The 16,879-nt window shown below is 38.2% G+C and overlaps 1 long non-coding RNA gene across 1 annotated transcript in view; it reads left to right on the top strand.

The window, feature by feature from the left end:
* Positions 1–16,879, top strand: part of LOC139078292 (uncharacterized) — a 78,869-nt gene that overhangs the window by 4,837 nt on the left and 57,153 nt on the right. The gene's annotated exons all lie outside the window — the stretch shown is intronic.

The following is a 16,879-nucleotide window of genomic DNA, read 5'->3' on the forward strand; positions in this document are numbered from 1 at the left end:
TTTATCCCTGCTCTTTGGTGATCTCTGTCCAGCAAGTGTCCCTACTTCCTCCTACGTCAGTGTTTCTTCTCCCTTCTTTGGACAGTTGTCAGCATACACACACGCTGGCATTCCTTCCAGCTTATAAAACAGAAACACGAAACTACTGACTTTTGGGGCAGTTTGTTATACAGCAATAGATCACCGGAAACTAATATAGAATCAGTTCTTAAACTTATTTGTCGAATGAATGAAGAAATATATTTACCATTGGTATGCTATTTTTTACTTTATAAAAATTTTGTTTTATTATATTTTCTATATATAAACACGCCAGAAAAAAATAAGTAAATAAGTGTATATAATAACAAAATAACTATAAAAAGGGAAAACAGTCACATAGTAATTGCTTTTAATTATGTCAACACATTTTTTAAAAGGGGGAAATCTGTGCCTACATATTTGTCTTTCGCAGTAACAAATAATAACATTATGGCTTCTGTTTATTAAGCAAGCTTAAAAATTTTAGGCACAAAAACTCCAAGCAGTCACATAAAAGGATCGACGTGAAGTAGTCTATAGTTTGTTTTTCTTTATTATAATCCCTGGGCGATCTGTGTTTATTTCACTTCTACTGTTCAAATACAAAACTGGGTAGTTCCACAGCAGGTGAGGATACAAGCCTTGCCTGAGGCAGTCTTGAAGGGTTCCAAACTTTTAAGAGTTTATTCTTGAAATAGATGCATATGGCTGAGTCCGCCTGTGTCTAAGGCCAACTTATAACGGGAAGTTCTCCAAATAAACTGCCATATACAAAACAGTGTTTACTAAAAGAAAAGTGAAGGTGGTGTGCTAATCTGAAGCTACTATACATTATTAAAACTCAATGGTAATCAGAGCAATTGATGAGAACTAAGATAAACAAAATATGTTTTTGGGGAAAGGTTATTTTTATTACTATAATTGTTTAGAATTATTGGCATGGTGATAGGAAGCTGGCCAACTTTTAATCATTTATTATCATTTAAAAATTCTCTGTTTACAATGTGTGTCCTTGTTACCTGCACCCGGGACAGACCTCTCCCACCATCCTGCCCGTGGTTGTCCACTCACCGGGACACAGAGGCAAATGGCTTCTGCCTTCAATGGTTCTTCAGTGTTTATCTGCAGTGTCTATACTCTGAACAAAGTTTACAAAATAGTGGCCTAAAAACCAGATCAACTCTCACATATGTTTTATTTTGACTACACTGTGTTTTTAAGTTAGTGACCATCATTTGCCAATGCAGAGTTCACATAAAAATCTGTGTTACTGGATGCTCTTAAAATACTGATAGCTACTACAGTATAGATGAACTTCAAGCATCTTATGCTAAGTGAAAGAGGTCAGTCTCATAAAAATACATAATATATAATTCCATTTACATAAAAGGTCCAGATAGGCAAATCTATAGAGACAGAAAATCGATCAGTGGTGAGGGGACGTGAAAGTGACTGCTAATGGGAATGGGGTTTCTTTTTAGGGATGGTGAGAATGTTCTAAATGTAGATGATGGTGATAGTTGCCTAACTCCCTATGTATTCTAAAAACCATTGATTTGTATACTTTACACAGTGAATTTTATGCTATGTGAGTTAAGTCTTAGTAATGCTGTTAAAAAAGAAAAGAAAAAGAATTGGAAATCAGATAATTCTGATGCTACATTTCCCAAAGGCAAAAATTGCCGGTACGTCATTAGGACTTTTCCTGGTTAAATGGATTATATCCTTGCCTGACCACCACAGTTTCCACCACTTCCTCAGTCACTCCCAACACTGAGGCCAAGTTCCAGCTGCTATTTGTCACTGTTCCTGCAATGTTGTTTTCTGCACATTAAAGGGAAGAGGAAATTTTAATTTTTTTGGTACCAATGTCTCTGGCAAACATAAGAAATTGAAAGATACAACTAAAGGAAAATCATATGTTCTCAGATTAATGGGAAACAGCCTGATTTCTCCATGGTATCCAGTCTACTTCACTGATTTTGCGTCGCATGCCTTGTGCCTAAAGATGGCAATCTGGGTCTTAGAGTTTTCTCTGAGGAGGATGAGAGAGAAGGAACACGTGATATTCCACAGGAATGTCCTGATTCCACCGCACCTGGTATGCATAGCCAGCATGCAGCCTGGGCAGTCGGAGGTCAGACCGGTCAGTGTGCCATCTGGCTTGCTCCATGCTCCATGTTCCACATGGTGCAGTTCTCCTCTGTCGTGTGCCTCACTCATGGTAATGTAAGGGCAGATCAGAAGGACCCCAGGACTTGGGTCATGTAGATAGATGCCAGTGCTCCAGCACCCTCCCAGACTGCCCTTACCTTCCCATGCGAGGTTACATCTGAGATGACCATTTGTTTCAGCTGCTTTCCCCCTCATTATTATGATGTAAAATCAAACACTGGGATGATAAAGCAATATTCTTTCTCTCTCTTTTATCTATCTATCTATGATATATACATCGTATGTATGTATACATAGGAATGTGTGTATACCACTTTGAAAATTGCTTTTATTAATTAAAAAAAATCTCATCACTAATTATAGAGGGTAGTACAGCAGGGGTGACAGGATGTACACACAGAAACAGTGCAAATCACAGGCATGGGCTTCAGGATTCAGGATTTTCTCTTGGTGACCACAGGTATAATAACTGAAGCAGGCACTAGATCCAGGCCACGTGACCCTGGCTCTGTCTGCCACTCACGTCTGCTTCCCTCTGCTCTCTGGCCAAGGCTCTGCTCTGCAGCTGCTGCCTGTCTATAGGGCAGAACAGGGAGGGCTGCCTCAGATGTCATGAACGTTATACCTTCTCTGTTCAAGAAAGCACATTTTAGTCTGAGTACGGAATCTTGGTCCTAAATCCAAATTCTTGGAGAAGTGGCACAGATACATCTAGCTTGGCCCAAGTGTCCACTGGAGGTCAATGACCTACACCAAGGGAACAGAACTCTATAGCAAATGTGGTGGCTGGCCATCTACCCCAATAATGTTGTGAATTGGCGGGAAGAGGGATGACAATGGTTGCTGGGGTGGAGGCAGGGGGAAAGATGAATAGGAAGAGGATAGAGGATTTTTGGGGCAGTGAAAATTCTCTGTATGGTATTATAATGAGGGATACCTGTCATAAATTGGTCCATACTCATGGAATGTCCAATACCAAGAGTGAACCCTAAGGTAAACTACGGACTTTGGGGGATTATGTTGTGTCAATGTAGGTGTATCCCTGGTAAAAATGTACTACTCTGGTGAGTGATGTTGTGTGGGGCAGGGTGTATAAGGGAAATCTCTGTACTTCCCTCTCAATTTGTTGTAAACCTAAAATTTCTCTAAAAAATAGTCTTAAAAACTGTGAAATGACACCCAAACCCTTTTAAAAAGTCTAGAAAGGAGACTTCTTAAGAACTTAAATATGATTGATATTTGTTATTTATTTCATTTTGAAAATGGATCTGGTCAATAAAATCAAATTGTTCTCCACCTAAATATATCAATTCTTACCTTGTAAGTCTTAACATGTTACTGCCATCTTTCTTTTTCTTTTTTTAATCTATGTCATATGATGGTCAGCAGTTAGCTGGTGGTTTCTGTCTTTGCTCATTCCATTGCCTAAAACTCCAATAAACCCTTGCCCTATAGAGAATTCACCATAGAGAAGTTAAAATTCATCTCTCATTTTTCTTTGGGTTTTCTCCTCTAAGTAGACATTTCTTTAAGTCTGCATAGTAGTTGTGGGACTTATGGTCTTTCCAGGACTTTGCATTAGGTCAATGAGAAATAGAAGATGAGCAGACAGTTTGAAATTACCCACAATTCCAAAATGCTCCCATTCTGCTTACCCCCTTCTCAATACATAACGTTGAAATGGGAAATAAAATGGAGAAATATACAAATGAAAAGAAATCTACCCTATGACACAGTAATTCCATTTCAATGAGTTTATCATAAAATAGTAAAGAATGATGTTCTCAATTATTATATACCAATGCATTTATTACATTATTTGCAATAAGAAACTTTGAAACAATTTTAATGTTTAAAACATAAAGGCTTAGTTAAAATAATTATGGCACATCTATTCAATGAACTATCTGTATTTTTAAAAGCACATTGACAAACTGCATATGAGTGTGATCATAATTTTATGAATTGAATTTTATAATAGACACACATACACACATAGATACACGTATATGCAATAAATATGTGCATCATGTGGTGTATGTGTTTGTATATGATAGACAAGTATACACTAAAATTTAAGGGTGATAGAGTGATAGTGTGGATTCATATTTCCCTTCCTTATAGTGGCGTTTAGTATTTTCCAGGTTTTCTGCAATGAACATGTATTATTTTTATAATCAGATAAACAGTGAAAATCAGATTAGTTAAAACTTAACAAAAAGAAGCCTAGTGTCCTTTTGGGATATTGTGGTCATATAATTTCCTTCTTACAATGCAAGGAATAAAGGCAGTGTCCATTTTATTCCTTAAAAACAAAACAAAACAGAATGCTGGAACAAACTGAATAAATATATATCATGACATGTACAATCAGTATCATGAGCTGCATTAGTTTGTACATGGAGCTCAGAAAAGACCTCAAGATTGTGCAGCTTCATTTGTAACTTGTCATTCTTATGAACCTGTCATCGCTTTTCTCAAAGGAATTCCCACTTCTGTAATGTTACCTTTCCCATGATGCTTTATCTCCACCAAAAATAGTAAAAGCACATATGGTCAATCTCCTTTGCTTTGTATTCTCTCCTTACCTGAATGAAAAACTAATTACATATGCTTTCCTTTGGCTGACATTTTTCTTAGGCGTCGTAGAAAGCAATCACAGAGATAGTTTACTGGGATAGCAACTTCTCCACATAAGGACTTTCTCCAAACCTACCTAAAATGATCAAAGATTTATCTATATTAAAAAAAATCAAGAAGATGTCAGGGCATTTTTTTCCTTTATCTTTTGTATTTAGTTACTGAATTACTGGAATGCTATTAACAGAATGTGAAAGTGGGTGACACAATAAGAAAATAGAAGTGGTTAGAGAAGCAGGGAAAATACACATTTTCTTATTCATTTTTTGTTTAAAATCATGTATGACCTCTTCCACAGACTCTCATAATACTCAGAAAAACACCCACAGACTCTTTCTCTCTCTTTCTCCCTCTCTCTCTCCACACTCCCTGGTGAAAATGCTTTCAATGTCCAAATTTCCGGTGAAAAGGCAGTCTCTGTGCAGTCAGGAGCCTGGTGCATTTTGCGCGTCTTTGGGACAGGGAGAGGCGCATAGGACACGGTCCATTAACATCTGCTATATGAGAGGCTGATTTTTAAGATAAAAGGAGAAATAGCTGGTCAATTAAGAAGCTTCCTGCTCCCCATGTTGAAACAATCCTACGTTACTTGAATTTGTCTTGATTTTTATTAATCAATATACTGGCTGTATTGTTCACAGAATGTAGGGCAGTAGCAATAAACTGACTTTTTATTTAGAAATAATTTTGAACTTACGGAAAAGCCTTATTCAAAGAACTTTTCTTCCTCTAAATCATTTGAAAGTAAGTTGCTGTCATGATGCCCCATCACCACCTAATATTTTAGTGTGTGTTCCTACAAATGAGGACATTATTCTGCATAACCACAATACAGCCATCAAATTCAGGTCATTAATGTTGACATATTACTGCTATCTAATCCAGGCATCCCATTCAGATTTCTTCAGTTGTTCCAATAATGTTATTTATAGCAAAAGAATCCACTCCAGGATCATATATCGCATTGAGTTGTCATGTCTCTTTAGTCTCCTTCAATTTGAAATATCTCCTTCGTCTTCCCTTGACTTTCTTGACATTGATTTGACAATTTGGAACTTTACAGAGGAATCATTTTTTAGAATGTCTTTTGATTTAGGTTTGTCTGGTATTTCCTCATAATTTGATTGAGGTTGTGACTATTGGGCAAGAATGTCACAATATGGTGACACAGATGTGACGGCTGTACTTCTCACTATATCCTGTCAAGTGTCACCTGATTGAAATTTGTCCCATTGCTCTTGGTGGTCTCTTTAATCACTTCCAGGTTTTTCCAATAGAAAGTTACCCTTTTCCCTTTGTAATTAATGTGTATTTTGTAGGGAGGTACTTTGAGACTATATGAATATCCATTCTCATCAAACCTTTACAGATGATTTCTATATCCATTGATAGCCCTTGGCTAAATTATTAGTGATGGTTGCCAAATGGTGACTGTCTAATTTCATCATTCTCTCTACATTTACTAGTTGACATCTTTGCAAGAAGAAGATTTCTGTTTTCCCGTTTGTTTGTATCAATGTAATCTCATAGGTTCCTATTTTATTCAATGGGTATACTCTGTCATTATGATTATCCAATTTGATAATTAAATTGTACCAGACGTGACCAGTGGGAATCCTTTCAAGCTGACTCCAGTTTCTTTTTTCATGTCTGAGCACTTTCTGCTTTCTGGCACAAGGTGATCTAGGCTCATCTAGCTCACCTGCTGCCCCAACTCTTGAATCAGGCTGTACTTCAGGAAACTTAGCTTCCTTTTAGTAGAGATGGATATTTAGAAATTAATACTTGGGCACTAGTTGTGCTGATTGCTTTTGAGTGCCGATACTTCCCGGTCTTTCAGACGACAGAGCTAGGGAATATACACTATATTTATGTGTGATTCGATCTACTTTTCTTCCTTTTCATGTGTGTGACCCCTTTCTCCAACAGTAAAATAACTGCTTGGTGTTATCCTTAATATCTTTATTCATTGGCTTAATAGCCTCTCTATGTAACTGAGCTTCCAACACCGCCCTCCCTGTTTGGATGTCCATCTTTACCTCACTTGGTCTCTGAGGCTTTGTGCCAGGCCACCAGTGCCACCCTCACTCCTGGTCACCCTCTTCATCCATTTCAAACTCTTGTTCATCAGACATTTGTGAACCACATTCTATGAGGCCCTCACTGTTCCAAGGACACGAGTGAACAAAATGAATCTGGTTCCTACCTTCTAGTTGGAAAGCACCAATAAATTTTTTAAATTACTTAAATTTTTTAACCTTTTCACCCCCTTCACCCATTTCTCCCACCCCTCAATCTTTTCTCTGTATGTATGAACTTTTTTTTTTAGATTTCACATATAAAAGGTATTTATCATGTGGTATTTGTCTTACTCTGTTCCATTGATCTATGTTTCTGTTTTTGTCCTAATACTATGCAGTTTTAATTACTATAGATTTGTAATATATAAATTTTTTAGTTTTTAATTTTTTTCTCGTGGGCACAAAACTTCATCAGACAGTCATAAACCGTAGTAAAGCTCAAGACAAACATGCGTAGAAACATTACAAACAGATTCAAACTGAAGTCAATGTGAGTAGGGATTTTCCAAGCGTAAAGCATTTTTGGAAAAGATGTAGAAAAGATACAGGTCAATTTGAATAATCATGATGTCTAAGTGTTATTCATCATCGCCTAGAATATTTATCACAATTATTGAAGCACTAACGTGTTTTAATAATTTTCCTTTCTGTCAATTAAATCTTCATTGTCAAACTTAATTTAGATGCAAATCCTTTAAGTAAAATCTTGCCTACAAGCCTAAGTTGTAAAAGGCATATGAGAGGAGTTTCTCTGTTTGAGGTACCAGTGAGGTCTAGGAAGCTTTGCCTGTTCTCTTCCCCTTTAGATGCGACCCACGAGCACCTCTCAGAACACGATCTGAAACCCTGGTCTACATAAGTGCCATACTTTTCCCTCAGTGAGTCTTCTGAAATACTTCATTCTTTTATGTGTTCAACTCATAGCTACTGAGCATCTTTTCTGTGCCTAGTACTACATTAGGTGCTAGAGAAAAGACAAAACTAGAAAGGCCACTGTCATCTCACCAAGCTTGTGGGCTACTAGGGAATAGAGACAGTGTACAAGCCAACAAACACACAGGCACTAACATATTTCCAGACTATTGTAAGAAATACGAAGGAAACACATGAGCCTGCTAGAGAGCACTGCGGCAAAAGGTGGGCATTTTATAATGGCGTGGTCTGGAAAGACCTCCATAAAGTGGTGATACTGAAACTGAGTCCTTAGTAATGTGGATCCAGGCATCAGAATGGTGGGCAGGAGTGGTAAGATAATTTCAGGCAGCGAGAAAGGCATTCACACAGGCCCTGAGCTGGGATGGAGCTGGTGCACCTTCGAGGACCTGACAAGGCCGTTTCTTGCAGGCCTTTGGTTAGGAGTTTGGATTTTATTCTTAAAGACATGGAAAGTCACGGAAAGATTGTATGTAGCAAAGAGATTTAATAGATATTTGTCATATTTTGGCTGTCTGGCATCTCATCTACCTTCCTGTATTTGGGGGAATTCTCCATTGTGTGGATCTTGGTGATCAGTGCAATGAGTCTTGTGGCTCAACTTTCCTTGTTTCTTCTCCGTTTCTCCAGTCTGGCTCCCCAACCTTTCTATCAATCTGGTGAGCTCCTCAACATCCTTCTAATCATTTTTCTTTTGCTTAAGTTAGTATGTTGCTTGCAACTAAGAACTGTGGCTGATGCATGTTTGAAGAAGATCTCTCTGGTTGCTGGAGGTAGGGAAGGCTAGGACATGGGAGAAGGTGGCTTTGATTTGGGTAACTAGGGTGACAGTAACAGAAAATCCAGTGCAGAGATGAATACCCAGGAGTAGGTAAAGACATCTTTTTGAATGGAGAGGGAAACAACCGTTACCAAGGCCACACACTTTCCTTGACATGAGAATTCCAAAGCCAGTCTTTGCCTGCAACCCAAAGCATATTCAATTAAGATTTTGGTGGGCTGGCCCCATGGCAGAGTGCTTAAGTTTGCAAGCTCTGCTACAGGTGGCGCAGCGTTTCGTTAGTTCGAATCCTGGGCGCAGACATGGCACTGCTCATCAAACCACGCTGAGGTGGCGTACAACATGCCACAACTAGAAGGACCCACGACTAAGAGTATACAACTATGTACCGGGGGGCTTTGGGGAGAAAAAGGAAAAAAAATAAAATCTTTAAAAAAAAGATTTTGGTAAAAATAAGGCCACTGTTTCACAAGCTCCCTTACTTACTTTTCTGTTTACAACAGATATTGAGAAGCATATAAGAAATAGGAGTGAAGTAGAAAGAACTTGGGCTGTTAGAAGCAATTAGTCCTTCGTACCTTTGCATCCCTTTGAAAACAATCCTGTAATTCAACTCAGTGCAAAGACGCATGTTCAGAATGATAAGCCTCAGCAGCAGCTGTAAATACTCTGAAAGATAGGCTTTATTTGGCTTGTGCTGCATTAAAAAGTGAGTTCGTTGTCAACGTCAACAAATCGGAAGACCGGATTTTATTGTGAAAATTCTTAGCCTTTCTGTAAAAGAATTTTGAGCAACACCCTTTAAAAAGGAAATGAACACTCTGCATTTTTGGAACAGTCCCCACCGCTCCCTCTCGCCTTCTTCACCCAGCATATATTTATGTTACCTTCTTAATCCCATGGGCATTTAATTTTGAGATTCCCCAGAGACATCAACAGAAGTTCAAATTCTGTTCCATGGATGTTCAAACAGATAAGAAGATGAATGAAAATATTATAAATATTTCCATTAATTTTACTAAAATATTAATGTGGTAGGAATTAAGCTTCAATCTCTTAATCCTTAATAGTATAGAGGAAATAAAATGTTGCTCTATTCCCTGAATAATTATTTATGAGAAAGTACTTTTTACAGTCTAAAAAGGCAAGGAAATGAAAATGCCATCACATAGAGCTGATTTTGGGGCAGGTAAACATTCTTGTTTTTGCAATTTGGAAAGAAAATTATTATTATTTTTTTTAAATAATCCAAGAATTGTTCTGCTTTTTTCTTCTCTCACCAATATTTGGCTTCTTTTTGCCTGGCATCTTCTTTTGATTTTTAATATCTTTTTACACTTTTCTGCATTGTTAGAAGCGTTCAAAATCATATATGAGTTTTGTAGATATAAGACAGCTCTTTAAAACATCGAACACCGTGGGAAGGATGACTTTGCTGATAGATGTTGTGTGCAACTATAGAGGTTTAAGGTGGAAAATGAACGAGAGAACTTTTGGGTCAACTTCTTCACTAGGCACTGGAGAAACTGAAACACTAATTTTTGAATGGCTTTTGCTAAGAACAGAGATTACTTTAAAGTCAGAGTCATATTGGGTGCCATTGTGGGTGGTGGGCCAGGACAAAAAGGACCAGCCCCTACTTTCCAATCTTAGGATAAAATCTCTATTTCCACTCTTACCTAAAAACACCTACATGGTCTAACTATTGCCCCCTCTCTGACTCTTCTATATTTCCTGACATGGCTCACTAAACACAACTTAGACATTTTTCTTCTGTTTCTAGAACATATTAATGTGTGGGGCTAGGATCAAAATGGAGCAAATGAAGCACTACCTTACATTTTTTTCCCTCCCCTCCCACCCATCCTCCAACCCCGTCTTAAATTTTGTGCTCCAGTAAGGCAATTTCCTCAAGCACAAAATTTAAAGGGGCCACAACAACTCAATAATGAAGAGAAATAATATTATAATGCAATATTTAAAAAAATAAAAATTAATGCAAAAATATCAATGATACACACAACATCAAAATTTTAAATGAAGACCAATGCTCTGCCAAGCCATACTGGAGCCTGAGGCAAAAGGAAAAATAAGCAGCCATACGCACAATTTTATGCATTGTGTGATACTTATTTTTTCCAAACATTAAAGTGGTTGAAAATATATTGAATAACTTAAAATTATGTGTATTAAAACTCATAACATTAACATAATTTTAGATGCATTACTTATGCTAACAACAGAATTTATTATATTGACTTTAATGGCAGTGAAATCATTGATACTATTCTCAAAATCTACTCCTTTATTTATCTCATTTTCAATTGAGAGAATTGCCATGTTAGATTATTTCTCTTTTCCAAGTAGCTATCTTAAATAATTTTTAGTGAAGTGAATTAAAGGTTAATACGGCCTCTGAGGGGGCAAGAGAGAGCATATGCTTGCCCATCCAGGTTCTGAAGAAATTGTGAACAAAATGGCGAAATGATGCAGTGGTAGATAGAGGTCAAAATATCCCCTTGGGTTTGGCAGAGTTCAGGTTGCAGGACTTGGCTTGAGTCCATTAGTCAAGAAGTTTTATTGATTCTGAATTCCAGAGTTGGGTGGACTAAACCCAGCCAGCCACAGGTAACACTCTATCAGGGCAGGATTCCCTCTGCTCCCACCCTCAACAGGACAAAGCTCACTCTGCAGAAGCAGGGCAGAAGACTGCTCCCCGAGGGCAAGCAGCCTGCGACTAAGAGGAAGGGTGGAATGAGTTGAACATGAGCAAATATTCTGCCTAAATTTACCACTCAGATGTCGCTGCACTTACTCTGGGGCAAGGAGAATTGAGGATGAAGAGATGCCAGAAATTACACCAGCTGAGCTGCCTTTAAAGGAAGGAACCTCAGAAATGGAGAGGAAGAATTCCCCGCTAACACAGACAAAGCATAGTCTACCTCAGGACATTTTCATCTGTTGTCCCCTCTGCCTGAAATAATCTTCCTCTATGTCTTCACATTGCTGGAGGCTTCTCAGCATTTTAGTCAAAGCTCAGACGTGGCTCCTCAACGGAGGCCTTCCTCTGACCACTCTACCTAAAACTGCTCACCTGTTCCCAGGCATACCCTGTTTGTTCCCATACATGAACGTGCATCTAAAATTGTTATCAATAGAAGGTGAGTTCTGTAACTCAGTGACCTTTCTTGTCTGTGAGCACCTCAGACTGACCCTGACGTGTAGTCAGCAGGTGTCTTAGGGTGGGTTTTGTAGATGCAGAGCCCGGGGTGATTTTCCTTGTGTAAGTGTTTCCTTAAGATGGTGCTCTTCAGAGAAGTGAGAGACAGGACAGAGCAGAGGAAGAAGCTAATAAGTAAGATACGGCTTCAGTTCTAGAGTGATCAACCATCCCAATTTGCTTGCTACTGAGGCGTTTGCCAGGACTTTCAGTACTAAAACCAAGGTCCCAGGGAAAGCAGAACTGTTGGTCATTTAGCCCCAGCCTAATCCTATGGGGAGCTCTGCAGCATGAATTGCAGCAAGCAGTTATCCCACTTTGAAGCCAGTGGACTAGGTTCTCATCCTACTTCCCTAGCATGAGTCAGTCATTGATGGGAGAGGTGGGTCCCATCAGCTGAGGCCATTTCTCAGGGGAGGGTGAGCTGTGAGCTATTAGCAGCCAATACCCATAGCACATGCAGGACTGGTGCATCTCCTGGAAAAGAGAATTTAGGTGAGGCACAACAGAGTAATGCATGCATATTATAGCAAGAAATAAATATTTGTTGAACAAGTAAATAAATATAAAATTCACAATCCCATCCCATGTTAATCAAAGTGGCCCAACCTTCGCCTGTTTTGCATTTTGGACTTCTGTGTAACTTAGATGACATAATTCCTTAAGCTCTTTTATCATACATCTTGGTAATATCTTACTTCTTATAACCAGAACTCACTGTGCCTCCAATCCTTTTCTCTTACTTGTGTATATACAAAGTTTATGACTTGCTGACTCAGATTCCCTCAGTCTGTTAACACACGCTGGGGGTAAGTTAGGGACTTTTGAGAGAATGCACTAACTTCTTAATGATTCCAGAATGTCTTGTAGGAAATGTTGGTTCTATTCCAATGTGACAAATGGTATCCTGGTGGGGTAATAGAGACATTCTTTCCACAATTCCAAAACAACAGTGGAAAAATTGCAAAAAGGCAGGTAATCAATTGCTCTTTTTTGTTTTATTCCAAATAACTTATTTTGGGTTCCTTCCACCTGCTAGTTACATTCAAATTCCTTTTAAATACCCAAGTAATTTTAAATACACACATCTGCAGATAGATATACATATGTGTGCTATTTATACGTATATATGTACATGTGAGTCTGTGTATACATAAATATGCATGTGTATGTATAAAATCTCCCTCCTTTCTTTACATAATATTAATGGCAGTTTAGAAGGATATATATAAACCAACAGGGGGATAAAAGGAATAGGAGAAGAAAGATGAAACAGCAGCAGTCACAATCATCAACACAAAAGAAATGGAGCCAGTAATGAGTTTAATACAAAAATGCATAGCTAGGGTGAAGCCCAAATTTCTCTATAGCCATCGAATGTAAAAAGGGAAATTACAGAGTTTACATTGCTAAGATAAAGACAAATCAATTCTTGTGAAAAGTACTAGCGTTCTTGAATTGAAGAAAAGGCAAAAGTCTCACAAGAGTCTTCCCGTGATCTAAATGCGATACATATTGTTCATAGATGCGGTTCCATTGTGATACAGGTGTTCCTGAAAGACCTCACCGCATTACTTAGTAAAAATAATGGGGCTTATGGGGAAAATACGGTTATGCAAACCACTCAAACCAAGCAAGTATGTAATCAGAGCAATAATAAAAACAATAGGAATCCTAAAAAATACGAGCACAAAGATGTTACGTCTTAATAAAGAAATACCACGGTAAGTATGGGACTTTCTATCTTTGGTAAAAAGTGAAGAGAATTTGTTAGAAGAGGCTGTAAGGAAGGATTAAAGCTGCAAAGTTAGATTAGTAGATAAAGAAACACATGGAGCAGGAAGAATTATGCAGCAATCGTTTCCAAGACAGACCCCAAGGTCCATCAAGTATAGTGAACTTAGAATGAATGGGTGTCATCTGGCACCCCTCTGCAGCTTGCTCTGTACAGTTGCGTTAGTATAAGTCACACCCACGCCGTAAATATTATGATGACATTATCCCTTTATTTACTATTCACATGTGAGCTAATTTACATCACAGAAGCAGGTGTTGCAGAAGAACAAGGCTGTACTTTTTAATAAGTCATATGTGTGGGTGCTTTAGGGCACCGAATCAAGCACTTTTCCAAAAAATTTTAGAAACTTTGAATAAACAAAGATTTTCTTTTTTTTTACACATATAACTTATAGTTTAAATTACCTTGTTTGTGTTTCATTGTGTGGTTCTTAATTTGCCATTTACAAATCTACATAATAGATTCTACTAAATGACAAGTTCACTGATGTCTGGCAATTAGCAAGCTGAGGGTGCTTTTCATAATGGAAAGTACTGTGTTCTCTGGTTTTAAAAAAAGTTCACTGATATGATTTGGCTGTTCCAATATGAATTGGTGAACTAGGTCAGGAATGGATTGCTGTTTTTCTTAATATCTGCTCTATTTAGAGTGGGATTTTCTGCATATTTCACACTGCCATACTTATATCACAACATTGTTAAGATAAATAACAGGAAATAAAACAATTCCAACTTGTGTGGATTTATCGTGGGATCTTAGATAATAATTTAGAATGCAGTAGGTTTTGGCAAGTTTCTCCCTAATAAGCAAAGATTGATCGTCAGGAAAAATCAAAGTTACTATATTATATGGGCAGTTCCGTTAGCAGCACCTGAAGAAAAATGAAAACGGGCACCTAGTCTAAATGTAAACGGCATATCCAATTTGGAAATAAATGGCCAAAGGATTGAAGAGCTATCGAAATATATGCCTGCCTTGCGTTTGGCCATTCAATCCGATATCATGAAGTCAGCGCTAGGATTTACTAGTGGCACTTATCATTTTATGACTAATATAGGAGTTCTATGATATTACTTTTGTGTCCTTTTTCCTTAGAGAAAATGCACAAAACTCACAGAAATACAAATAAAGAGAAGTTACCAAAATTAAAAGGAGGATAGGATCATCAAGCAGAGGCAAATAACTTGGAATGTAGCATTTTCCTCTTGGAATCAAATTAGTTCTGTGCTGCCATGCAGCAAATTTGCAAATCTGTGTAAGTTTAAGTTTCAGCAAGACTTTTGTTGTTGTCGTTTTCGCTCTCCCTTGAACGAATTTCTCCTGAGAATTTATTTCTAAGATTGTAGAGAAACAGGAATCTGACGATTCCTGCTGACTTTATCAGCACAGACAGGTGAAGCAGCAGGAGGTGCTTAATCCTATCCTGGTGGGGCAATTGGGAGTTTGGGAATTGGGGCGTGGAGTTGAGTAAATCTCACTTACTGTATTTTTTTTTATTATCACATGTCAATTAGGAAAATAATCCTGGAGTGTGATTTTTCCTGTCCATTGAGGGATAGTCCGGGACAAAATGATGACTGAAATCCTGGGTTCTGAAATCCAACTGCTTGAGTTCTAATCCTGGCTTCATCTCATTTTAGGTATGTCATCTTAGGGATGTTACTAAGTTTATTCCAGTCTCAGCTTCCTCTGTAGAATAGGGATGATCCTTATATGAACTTCAGAAGATTGTTGTGAGGATTGGGTGAGACAAGGCACATAATGCCCCTGACAGAGTACCTGGTCCATAGCAAGTACTCCATATAGGTTAGCTTTCATCATTACCACTTTATCATTACACCATCTGTAGGACCAGGCTGTGGCAAGAGAGTTTATCTTCCAGGGCAGTGGATGTACTCTTTAGAATGTGGATACTAAAGATAACAAACTATCATTCATCTAAAACTTAGACTTTCTTCACCACTTGTGTGTATCTGACTGGGTTAGCATTACTCTACAATCAAGCTGTGAGGGGGAACAATTTGCATGTTAGTGAGTTCCTATTGTGGAAAACCATTTTGGCAGCAAATTATACATGAAATATTCATCATAATAATAGCTCGAACAGAAACAGACTCACAGGCTATTAAAGAGCAGCTCAGAGCTGCTTAGATGACGCCATTGTTGTGCATGGCACAGGTAAGGATCTGCCTGTTTGTGGATGCTTTCAAATGATTCATTCAGTGAAGACATTCAAGTACCATTCTCTTTTTTAAATTAAACACTTTACTTGTCTCCTGGTAGTACTGGTTTAGTCTAGATGGAGTTCAGAATTTCCTTGTTCTTTGGTGTACAAAAATCCAGCCTAGTCACAGAAGCAGGCCAGGTCACCAAAAGGAAAGTGGCAATTTGGAGAGAGATCACTACCATATTCTATTTTGATTAATTACAAGAAATCATAGCATGGTGCCATATGTTTTAATGTTTCAGAATGAATGGATTTAAAAAATAGCCTACCTCTGTAATTGGCTGGATTGAGCATCGTTTTCTTTTAGAAAGAAAGATATGTTCTGGGGGGTTTATTGTTGCTTAAAAACAAGCAAATATTAGAAATTGCGTATGCAAGGAAGTATATTTTTTTCCAAAGTAGAGGCATTAACTAAAAACTTTAGATTCTTCTTTGCAAATTGCTCTCAGCCCCCAAAACACATTTTCTTTTTATTTTTAATACCCTCAGTGGTGGCCAATTTTATCCTTTTAGTGAAGAGAATCACTCTCTTGCAGGGATCATTAATCCTTTCTCCCTTTCTTCCTCTATTAAATTATCCTAGTATAGACCTAAGTACGTGGTTGAACTCAAACATCCACCATCTTCTTGTGTGGCAGGCTTGACTCTTTGTTTAACACATATTCATTTTCCCATCTTCTTTGCTAACGGAACCATAGTTTCATTCAGGGCAACAGCATGCATCCAGATACTCACTTTTCCTGGTTCCCTTGCAGCTAGGGGTGGCCATGTGCCACAGGTCTAGCCACCGACATGTGAGTAGAAGTCTGATGGCTATTTCCCGGAAATGCTATATTATTTTTTGTGAGGAAGATTGGCCCTGAGCTAACATCTGTGCCAATCTTCCTCTATGTGGGATGCCGCCATAGCGTGGCTTGACGAGCAGTGCTAGGTCCACATCCAGGATAGGAACCTGTGAACCCTGGGCCACCAAAGTGGAGTACATGGGCTTAACCACTATGCA

The sequence above is a fragment of the Equus przewalskii genome, chromosome 21 (assembly GCF_037783145.1).
Source record: "Equus przewalskii isolate Varuska chromosome 21, EquPr2, whole genome shotgun sequence".
In the NCBI taxonomy this organism is placed as follows: Eukaryota; Metazoa; Chordata; class Mammalia; order Perissodactyla; family Equidae; genus Equus; species Equus przewalskii.